General features: G+C 44.7%; 1 long non-coding RNA gene across 1 annotated transcript in view; it reads left to right on the forward strand.

Annotated features, from left to right (window-relative positions):
* Positions 1 to 3,918, forward strand: part of LOC148048622 (uncharacterized) — an 87,401-nt gene extending 83,483 nt beyond the window's left edge. The window contains exon 4 of the long non-coding RNA XR_015695498.1: positions 3,821 to 3,918. This is a non-coding gene — a long non-coding RNA (uncharacterized LOC148048622). The remainder of the gene's footprint in view (positions 1 to 3,820) is intronic.
* The last annotated feature ends 6,527 nt before the right edge of the window (positions 3,919 to 10,445 follow it).

Consider the following 10,445-nt stretch of genomic DNA (forward strand, 5'->3'; position numbering starts at 1 on the left):
ATCTGGGAAAACCTGAATCTGAAAGCTTTTCCCCACCCAGTTGAAAGTTAAAGATCTTTCCCTCACACCCAGGAGTCCATCCCATGGTCCAATCTCCCACTGCCATGCTGGCAGTTCCAAATATCCAGTTCCGGTCAGGTGCAGAGGTGCAAAGACAAAGGATGGCCTTGGCTTTCTAGAAAGAATGTTGTTATGGCTACATAGCGTCTCACTCCGTACAGCCCCCCCTCCCATTTTCCCACCATAGAAAAAATGCCTAGTCGAATAATAGAAAGCGTGGCAGGCCAGAGACCCACAAGAAAAGAAGGCTGCAGGCCTGACAGTGTACGAGTGTGTAATTTTTAAAAAGAGACTAGAGAGCCTTTTGTCTGAAATGGTGTAGGGACTGCTGCTCAAGCAGGGGGATGGACTAGAAGGCCTCCAAGGTCCCTTCCAACTTTCTTATTCTGTTCTGTTATTCTCTTATTCTTTTTTCTACTTTCTTTCTGCAGTTTCTGCTCTCCCACCACCCCCTTCATCTTCTTTCCTTTCCCAACTACTTTTACCATTTATTAGTTTGGCTTCCATTTTATCTTCTTTGTAAAAAAAATGCCATAAAAATTTACCTGGCCGGGGTGTGGGGAAGGGAAAATAGGGAGAGAACAAGTCTTTTGGGTTCATCTCAGGCGTGGGGGGAGGGGAGGCAGCTCTCGTGAGTTCCTTTCTTTCACAAAAGGAAGAGAGAGAAAAGGGGGAACATCTACTAGCCGACCAAAAGAAAAAGAAAAAGATTGTCTACCAAACCTGGAAGCTTTCAGGAGGCTATTTAGAAAGCCCTCAAAGAGTCCTTGGTAAATGGGGATTTTTTTTCTCCCAGCCAAAAGAAAAGGCTGCTTGACCATCTACTGAAAAGAACTCGTTATCCAGTGGCCTAAAAAAAAAACCACCCAACTACAGACAATAGTTTATTATTATTATTTTTAAAAAAAGGGAATAGGAGTTCTGTGCAAGGAAGACCCCCTAATCCCACCCCCATTAGAATCACTAAGGATTTACTCTCTTGTTCTCTCTCCAAACCCAATTGTTAAGCCCAGCTGCTTTCTTTTTCTACTTAAGGAGAGCAAGTGGGCCGCGATTCAGAAAATAATCATGGAAAAAAAGAGAGAGATGTCTGCAGGGACAGATTCAAAAGAGGAAGACGACTGTCCTCCCCCATTTTGTACCTGACGTGACTCCGGCTAATGGGAAACTGAGGCAGCCAAGATGTTTGGCTTATTCCGTGGCCCCCTTTCCCCCCCTCTGGGCCGCCTTCCACCAGACTGCGGCTTCCGAGATTAAAACCCGCGAAAACGGCTAATAATTGAGACTCTGCTCCTTCCTCTTAGGGGGAAAAAAAATCCTCTTTTGTCCCCTGTAAATGGTTTTTTTTTAAAAGAAAAAAAGAGCAGTCGAGACAAATGAACTATCATCTAAGGCAGAAGTTACCAACTGGGGGTCCGGGAGAAAATTTTGGTGGTCTGCAGAAAAATTATTTCCCTTTTTTATATTGCACTAAATCAGGAGTCCTCCAACTGCGGCCCCTGGGACGGATACGCGCAATGGACGCTTGTGTTGCTGCAGAGAGTCTCCCCTTTCAGGGTCGGAGGGGGGCAGAAATTCCCACTTGGGGTCTGCTTCGGCCTCCTGGGGAGGGGTCTTTGGGTGAAGGCTGGAGGGAAGAGCCGCTGGTGGTGAAGAGCCGGAGGGCCTTGTTCCAGTGGGACGGCATCATGGCCTGGAACTGGCTGACCATCTCAGCCCACTGAGCCTCCAGGCACCTGGCCTTGAACTCCCACAGGCCTTCCCTCTGCTTGGAAAGCCCATGCTCCTAGTCCTCAGTGAGGTGCTTCTGCTGAGCCTCCTCCTCGGCCAGATCCAACTTGAACCGAGCTGTTTTGCCAACTCTTTCTCCTGGGGGCTGCTTAGCTCCAGCAGCTGCTTCCTGATGGAGCCCTAAGGAGCCCAGGAGGGCAGGCGAGGAGGGGCTGGGAGGGGCAAGTAGAGGGATGGATTGAAAGAGAAGGAAGGAAGGAAGGAAGGAAGGAAGGAAGGAAGGAAGGAAGGAAGGAAGGAAGGAAGGAAGGAAGGAAGGAAACCTCTGCAAAGCTGCTGAGCCCTTCCAGTTTTCATCCCCACTTCTTCATGAGTCCTTCCCTCCCTCCCTCCCTCCCTCCCTCTCTCCCTCCTCCCCTCCCTCCATTGAGCATCTGCAGAAAAAGTAATTAGGAGTTCCGTCGCAAATGATTATTTCCCTCCAAAAAAGGCAACAATCATGACACCGAGTCTGTTGTGAGAGATTAATTCCAGGGCTTAATTGAAAGTGCAGGAGCAGAACTGAGAGGCTGGGCAAAGACTTTGGAGAGGAAAGGAACTTTTCACAATAAAGCTCATCTGGCTTTTTTTTTTTTTTACACAACACACACACACACAGGCTCTTCCCCATGGCTAAAGTTGAGGGGTGTGTGTGTGTGTGGAATCATTAAATGTCAGATAAATGCAAGGTTGGTTCTCAGCTGTGTCTCCTGTTTGGGAAGCTCAGATGTACCCTGCAGTGAAGAAAGGTTTGCATAGATGATCTCTAAGTTCCCTGAATATTTCCTTGGCTCAGCTGATAAGGGAGGAGAGCTTGTGGCTTAGAGGTTAATACAACTGCCTAATATGTAAAAACAGGCCAGGTTTGGGAGCTAAATAGATTGGAATAGATCTATACTAGTCTCCCTTTCATTTGTTTATCAGCAAAAGATTTCTATAAGAGGAAAATATCAGTGTGGCTCACAATGGCTTTTTGTGGTGGTGTTGACAGGATGACAAGAAACAGCACTTGACACGGCTATCATTCTTCAGCCCAAAATCCGCTCAGCTTTTCCCCCTGTTATATATTTAGCAAAATGTGTCTATAAAGCAGCATTTATCTGGGGCCAGCCACACGGGACCACGGGAAATTAGGGAAATGTTTTAGAAAGCATTGCGAACAAAACTGTATGCTAGTGAAGGTAGAAAAAGGTTCTTAAATTTAGAATAGAATAGAGTGGGAAGGGACCTTGGAGGTCTTCTAGTCCAACCACCTGCTCAAGCAGGAAACCCTAGCTCACCCCAGGCAAACCATTGTCCTGTCTCTTCTTAAAAACTTCCAGTGTTGGAGCACCCAGAACTTCTGGAGGCCAGTTGTTCCACTGGTTAATTGTTCTCACTGTCAGGAAATTCCTCCTCAGTTCTAAGTTGCTTCTCTCCTTGATTAGTTTCCATCCATTGCTTCTTGTTCTACCCTCAGGGGCTTTGGAGAATAGTTTGACTCCCTCTTCTTTGGGGCAACCCCTGAGATATTGGAAGACTGCTATCCTGTCTCCCCTGGTCCTTTTTTTCATTCAACTAGACCTACCCAGTTCCTGCAACCGTTCTTCATGTGTTAAGGAAATAGTTAAGGAAAATGCTTAAACCGTACAACTCCTGAGAAATTAGCAATTAACTAGCCCATGGTTTATTCAGTTTCTCGCCTCTTTTTTCTTCCTTAGCCTCAAATTGAGAGCATTAATTTCTGGATTGGTTTGTGATTTTTTTTAAAAAAAGCTTTCTTGAACTCTTGGGCAAATATAGTTCCAATCTTTGTAATTTTCTATACCGTTTTTTCCCCTCTCTGAGCGTTTTGGATGTGCTCCTAATATATACATTGTTGACAAGGAAAATTAATACCTGTCATTTTCTTGATGTAAGGGAGAGCGTGTGTGTGTGTGTGTGTGTGTGTTTGTGTGTGTGTAGTTTTATGCTGCATTTCAGGGTTTTGACAAATGCCTGCTTCTTTCAGGATATAAATACATTCTACCTGAATCCATAGGAAGGAAGAGTTGGAAGGGATCTTCGAGGTCATCTAAACCAACCCTCTTGGCCAGGGCAATAGATTGGGTAAGTTTATACAAAAGAACTAAATAAATTATCATAATTATTTGTTAAATTATTTGTTAAATTTACAACTATTTATTTAGTGACTGTCTGAAGTTTCAAAGGCACTGAAAAAAGTGACCATTTTTCACACTTACGACCGTTACATCATCCCCATGGTCCCATGCAATTAAAATTCAGACGCTTGGCAACAGACTCACATTTATGACGGTCGCAGTGTCCCGGAGTCACGTGATCCCCGTTTGCTGATCCCCTTTCTGACCAGCAGAGTCAGTGAGGAAGCCAGATCCACTTAACAACCGTGCTAATAACATAACAGCCGCAGTGATTCACTTAACAATGGTGGCAAGAATGGTCGTAAAATGAGGCAAAAGTCGAGGTCTCCCTGTATTTGCCCCTTATCTCCCTCTTGGGCTGCTCTAGCTGGCATTTCTCCCCGTTCCTTACATAAATCCACAATTCTTTAAACAGTTGCTGTTTGAGTGACAGCTAAATAGAACCAAGTGGCAAGTTTCATGTTGCCACATAAAAGGATGAGGATACCAATGAATAAAGTAAATAACCATTAAGACATTTACATAAATGCTAGCCGTTAAAATGTTTATTCTTCCTGATTTTGAATAAGGGTTCGGCTTTTTTCCCTTCTTCTTTTGGTCCTTTTGCAAAAACAGAGGTTTATTTATTTATTTCCCCCTGAATCTTCCTGTGAGGGGGAGGGGTTGTCTTTGCTACGCGAGGATTAAACACTCAGAAAGAAGGGTCTTCTTTCTGTACCTTTTTCTGTTAACCACAAGCGATAAAACAAAGCCAGCCCACACGGCTTTTTTTTAAATGGAAGATCTAATCACAGAAAGCTTATTTGAATCAACACATCAAAACATGAAAAAAGGGGGCTTTGATGAAAGAAAGGAAAATAATCAAGTTTGCCCAATGAAAACTGTTTAGAACCAAATTTACAGTGGAGAGGAGGCCCCTGACTCACGATTAAAAGCAGGGAATTATTTAGGGATAAACAGGAGTTGGCTTGGAGATCTCAACATTTGAATTAGTCATGATGGCAGTCTTCCAATATCTCAGGGGCTGCCCCAAAGAAGAGGGAGTCAAGCTATTCCCCCAAGCACCTGAGGGCAGGACAAGAAGCAATGGGTGGAAACTAACCAAGGAGAGAAACAACTTAGAACTGAGGAGGAATTTCCTGACAGTTAGAACAATCAACCGGTGGAAGAGAAGTTGCCTCCAGAAGTTGTAAATGCTCCATTACTGGAGGTTTTTAAGAAGAGACCGGACTGCCATTTGCCTGAAATGGCTTAGGTACTCCTGCTTGAGCAAGGGTTGGACTAGAGGACCTCCAAGGTCCCTTCCAAGTCTGTTGTTCTGTCATTATTCTGTATTTAATCTTCGTTTTTCCCACAAGGCTCAATTTAGCACACAGAAAAGGAGCAAAAACCACAATCTATTGGTTATAAGTCAAGAACTCCCTGTGCTTCCCTGTATGGACCAAAACGGATTTCAAGGTTGTGTCTTTCCAATGTCTGTAACCCATCTGCCATTAGCAAAAAGTTGGGTTCCTAAAAGATCTTTGCAGGTTTCTTTTTAAAGCTGAGCTGTTCTCAGAACTGGAGAAGCTTTTGCGAGACCAAAAATGTCCTTTCCCCCCCCCCCCCTTTGTGGCAGTAAACAATGCCGCTTGTTGATGGGTCCCGTGGGAGCTTCCCAGATCATATAAATCAAAGATGCAGGAATAGAATCCGCTGCGTTGTCCCATTTTCTTTTCAGAAAAGTTGAATAGTTTCCCCATAGCTGCCTCTTGAAAGTCTGTGGCTCTGTGCATCTCCTTGGATCTTAACAAGATGATGCTAAAATCTCTTCTAGGGCTGGGTAAGCGTGGTTCTCTTTTAGCAACTCCAATTTCTTTCTTCAAAAAAAAGAGAAAAATGTTTATGCACACGTAAACAAAAACACCTACAAATTAGGGTCAAACATTTCAGCAGATTGCCATGTGGTGTTTTAGGAAGTAGGATGCCTATTGACACGGTGCAGGATGTGATATAGTGTGATTCTTCATTAGCAGCAAGCTTTAGGATTTTACTATAGGCCAGATGTGTGCACTTTGCAAGTCACAAGCTCATTCACGGAGCACTCAGATTTGCTAGCACATCATCTAAAATCAGTCTTTCTTCCCCCTCCTTCCCTTCTCTTCCTTTCCCTTCCCCACTTTTTCTCCTTCCTTCCTTCCCTCCCTCCCCTTCCTTCCCTCCTTTTGCCTCTCTTTCATCCCTCCCTCCCTTCCTCCCTCCTTCCTTCCTTCCCTAAGGTGGGGCTATAATTCACAGTCTCCTGGTGATTGGCAAAAAGTCACCCAGCTGACTTTCCTGCCTAAGGTGAGGCTAGAACTCCCTGTCTCCTGGTACCTAGCCTTGTGCCCTGGCCACTAGACCAAACGTCTCCCACTATGCACCGGCTTCCTTCTCTCCAGAGCCTCGATGTTCCTGTTGCAGAGGGTCCTACGTGATGCTGCTGAGGTTTCCCCCCAACCCTGATTCCTCTGAGCATCCCTCCGATGGGCTCGGCTGCTCTGAACTCCCCTCTTCTCAAGCAAGCATCCTCTTTCCGATGCGGCCTGTGTGCTGTTCGGTCCAGTCTTGCTTGAAATATCTTAAATTACAGCTCCTCTCTCTCTCCTTCCCTTCCCGTGGGAAGCCGTCCCGAGGACTAAGAGCTGTAACTGTCAAGCTGTCTTGTTTCCTAAAACGTTCCTCTCCTGCCTCCCTGGGCTTAATTTCATTCCCTCGCTTGACCGTCCTCGGCTTCTCATTCCGCTCTTGGGAAAAGCATCCATTTTCTCCACCGTTGCTTGAGCCGGTTCTCTTAATATCTATTCGGCTGTTCCATCGGAGCTGCCAAACACTACATCACCTCGGCGGCTTCCTAGCGCTACTTCACCATCTCTTGGAAAATAAAAGGCTCTCGTGTAAGTTGGTTCCATTTTGCTGCTCACTGCAGCCCCCCCCCCCCTCAACTCAGAAACAGCCCTAACGACGACGTGTCGGGTGCAAATAACCCTCAGCAGCGTTCATTGAGCTCAAAGCAGAGGAGAGTTTATTATTCCTTCCTCAAACAGAAGAATCTAGTCAACTATTGGAGAATCGGTTCTAGGAAGGTCTGGACCAAATCAGTGTGGGAAATAATGGAAAACAATAGACTAGTCCTTTTTTTTTTTTTAAATTAACCTCTCACTAGCTCATATTATCTCACTTGGGGTTGTCTCAGACCATGAGATGGGTGGCAGATAAATTTAATAATTAATAAATGTGGAAGGCAAGGAGTAATACGTAAGGAAAGAAAATAGAAGCACAGCACGGTGCAACACATTGAGGTTTACCTGTCAATCTGTCTATCTCGTCTCACAGCAAGCCTCCAAAAAGGCATTAGGTATTTTCTGCACTTATTTTTGCAAATTGCTGATGGTTTGATGTCAAACTATATTAGCATGAAAATCCTGGAGTAAATAGCTTTGCAGAGTGTGGTGTACAATGGTTGAAAATAACAGAATGACAGAGTTGGAAGGGGCCTTGGAGGCCTTCTAGTCCAACCCCCCCTCAAGCAGGACACCCTATGCCATTCCACACAAACGGTTGTCCAGCCTCTTCTTGAAAACCTCCAGTGATGGAGCACCCACAACGTCTGGAGGCAAGGAGTTCCACTGGTTAATTGTCCTCACTGTCAGTAAATTTCTCCTTAATTCCAGGTTGCTTCTCCCCTTGATGAGTCTCCATCCGTGGCTTCATCTCCTGCCCTCTGGTGCTTTGTGGGGCAGCCCCTCCAATACTGGAAGACTGCTATCATGTGTCCCCCCCCCAGTCCTTCCCTTTATTAGACTAAAGATAAAGGTTCCCCTCGCACGTACATGTTAATCGTTTCCAACTCTAGGGGGCGATGGTGCTCATCTCTATTTCAAAGCCAAAGAGCCAGCGCTGTCTCCGTGGTCATGTGGCCGACATGACTCAATGCTGAAGGCGCACGGAACGCTGTTACCTTCCCACCAAAGGGGGTCCCTATTTTTCTACTCGCATTTTTTATGTGCTTTCGAACTGCTAGGTTGGCAGAAGCTGGAACAAGTCACGGGAGCTCCCTCCGTTACGCAGCGCTAGGGATTTGAACCTCCGAACTGCCGACCTTTCTGACCAACAAGATCAGGGTCTTAGCCACTGAGCCACTGTGTCCCTTGTCTTCATTAGACGAGATATACCCAATTCTGCAACCTGCAATATTGAGGTATTTTAGCCTCCAGTCCCCTAATCATCTTTGTTGCTCTTCAGCTCAACCCTTGCAGTAATTCTCTGGACCTCTGATTCTAAATCTGAAAAGCAGAATCATCTCAACCGAAGGTGGTTTAACTGCACTTGGACCAGCATTCGGGAATCCCTGTTTCAATGCTGGTCTGGATGCAGTTAAACCACCTTCCCCTTCCGTTGAGGCGGTTCTGCTTTTCTTCGTGCTTCCACCAAGCAAGATTTATATTTCTACCAAATGTTTTATCACAACTGCTTCAGGGTGATATACAGCATGTCTGCTACGTATTTTTTTTTGTGTGTGGAAGAAAAACAGACAACCCCTCTCAGTCAAAACTGGAAGATGTATGCCCAGCTACGACTTCATGTTTTCGGTATTTATTCGTGTTTTGTATTGTGTGTTTTTGTGGTTTGTTGTTGTTGCTGTTTTTGCAAGGCGCCTAGAGTCTGGTAAACATGAGATGGGTGGCTACATAAATCAAATAATTGATAAATGTACCTTTGCTTGCATTGCACTGTTAAGCCCTGCGAGGTAGGCCAGGATCAGAGTTTACTGGGGAGGCTGTGGAAAATATTGTTTATTTGTTTGTTTGTTTTTTGGTTTGGTTGCATTGATATTCAATATCATTTATTCAGTGCATTTGTATTTGTACGTTTTCTGAGCTCGTTCAGGGTGCCAAATCATAAATTAACTAACCCACAAGGCTGCTGATAGAGACACAGATTTTGAGCCCCTGAATGGTGAAAAGGAAAGTGGTTTATTGCAGTGCGATGTCAAGCAGCCGCCCACCCACCCACCCGATTAAATGTTTATTGGGTGGGTCAGTAAATAAGGGTATTGTTGTAACCACAAGTCATGACACAGGAGCGCCATAAAAAGTGGTGGTGTGAACATGCCACTTAGCAAGAGTATTGTTTTGTCAATGCCCAAATGCTTTATGGGCCTCAGGCTTTCCCAACAATCAATATTCTCCGCAGCCTGGATGCTTCCGATGAGTCATATTATCACCCATTATCATTGCTGTGATTACTCACAGTCCTTAATCTTTTGGGATCTGAGAATCAACAGAACTGGCCAGGAGCCAAGCAAGGCTTTGGTGGGTAAGGATCTCTCCTTTAAATTCCCCCCCCCACAAGACACACACAGAGAGAGAGAGAGAGAGAGAGAGAGAGAGAGAGAGAGAGAGAGAGAGAGAGACTGTCTCCTTGATTGGCAAATTGGTATACACCCAAACACACACCCAGAAAAGCCAACCTATCAAAAGATTCATTGGGGGGGAGGGGGGGAGAGAAGAAAGACTAGACAGGGAAAGTAAATAGATTTAGAGAGAAAGAGAGAGGGAAGATGGATTAGAGAGGGGGGAATCGGGAGGGAGAGAATAGATAGCAGATAATAATAGATGAGAAAGAGAGAGAGAGACGATAGACTGGATGGATGGATGGATGGAGAGGGAGAGAAGCTAGATAAAGACAGATGCTAGATTGGATGGATGGATGGATGGATGGATGGATGGATGGATGGATGGATGGAAAGAGATAGATACAGATGATAGAGAGAGATGATAGGATGGATGGATGGAGGATGGATGGATGGAGACAGAAAGAGGATAGATAAATAGAAAGTTGATAGATTAGATGGATGGATGGATGGATGGATGGATGGATGGATGGATGGATGGATGGAGAGAGAGTGATAGAGATACAGATGCTAGCTAGCTAGAGATAGATAGATAGATAGATAGATAGATAGATAGATAGATAGATAGATAGATAGATGATAGATAGATAGATGATAGATGATAGATAGATAGATAGATAGATAGATGATATAGATAGATAGATAGATAGATAGATAGATAGATAGATAGATAGATAGATAGATAGATAGATAGATAGATAGATAGATAGATAGATAGATAGATGGATGGATGATAGGCTGGCTGGCTGGCTGGCTGGATGGATGGATGGAGAGAGAGAGAGAGAAGATAGATAAATAGATGATAGATATGGATGGCTGGATGAATGGATGGAGAGAGATAGAGTGATACAGATGATAGAGAGAGGATGGATGGATGGATGGATGGATGGATGGATAGAGGATGGATGGATGGATGGAGAGAGGATAGATAAATAGAAAGATGATAGATTGGATGGATGGATGGATGGAGAGAGAGCAATAGAGATACGGATAATAGGTAAGTAGGTAGGTAGATGGATAGACAGAAGGACAGATGGATG

The sequence above is a fragment of the Thamnophis sirtalis genome, unplaced genomic scaffold, assembly GCF_051295495.1.
Source record: "Thamnophis sirtalis isolate CommonGarterSnake01/CBP01778 unplaced genomic scaffold, rThaSir2_p1.2 scaffold_2, whole genome shotgun sequence".
Classification (NCBI taxonomy): Eukaryota; Metazoa; Chordata; class Lepidosauria; order Squamata; family Natricidae; genus Thamnophis; species Thamnophis sirtalis.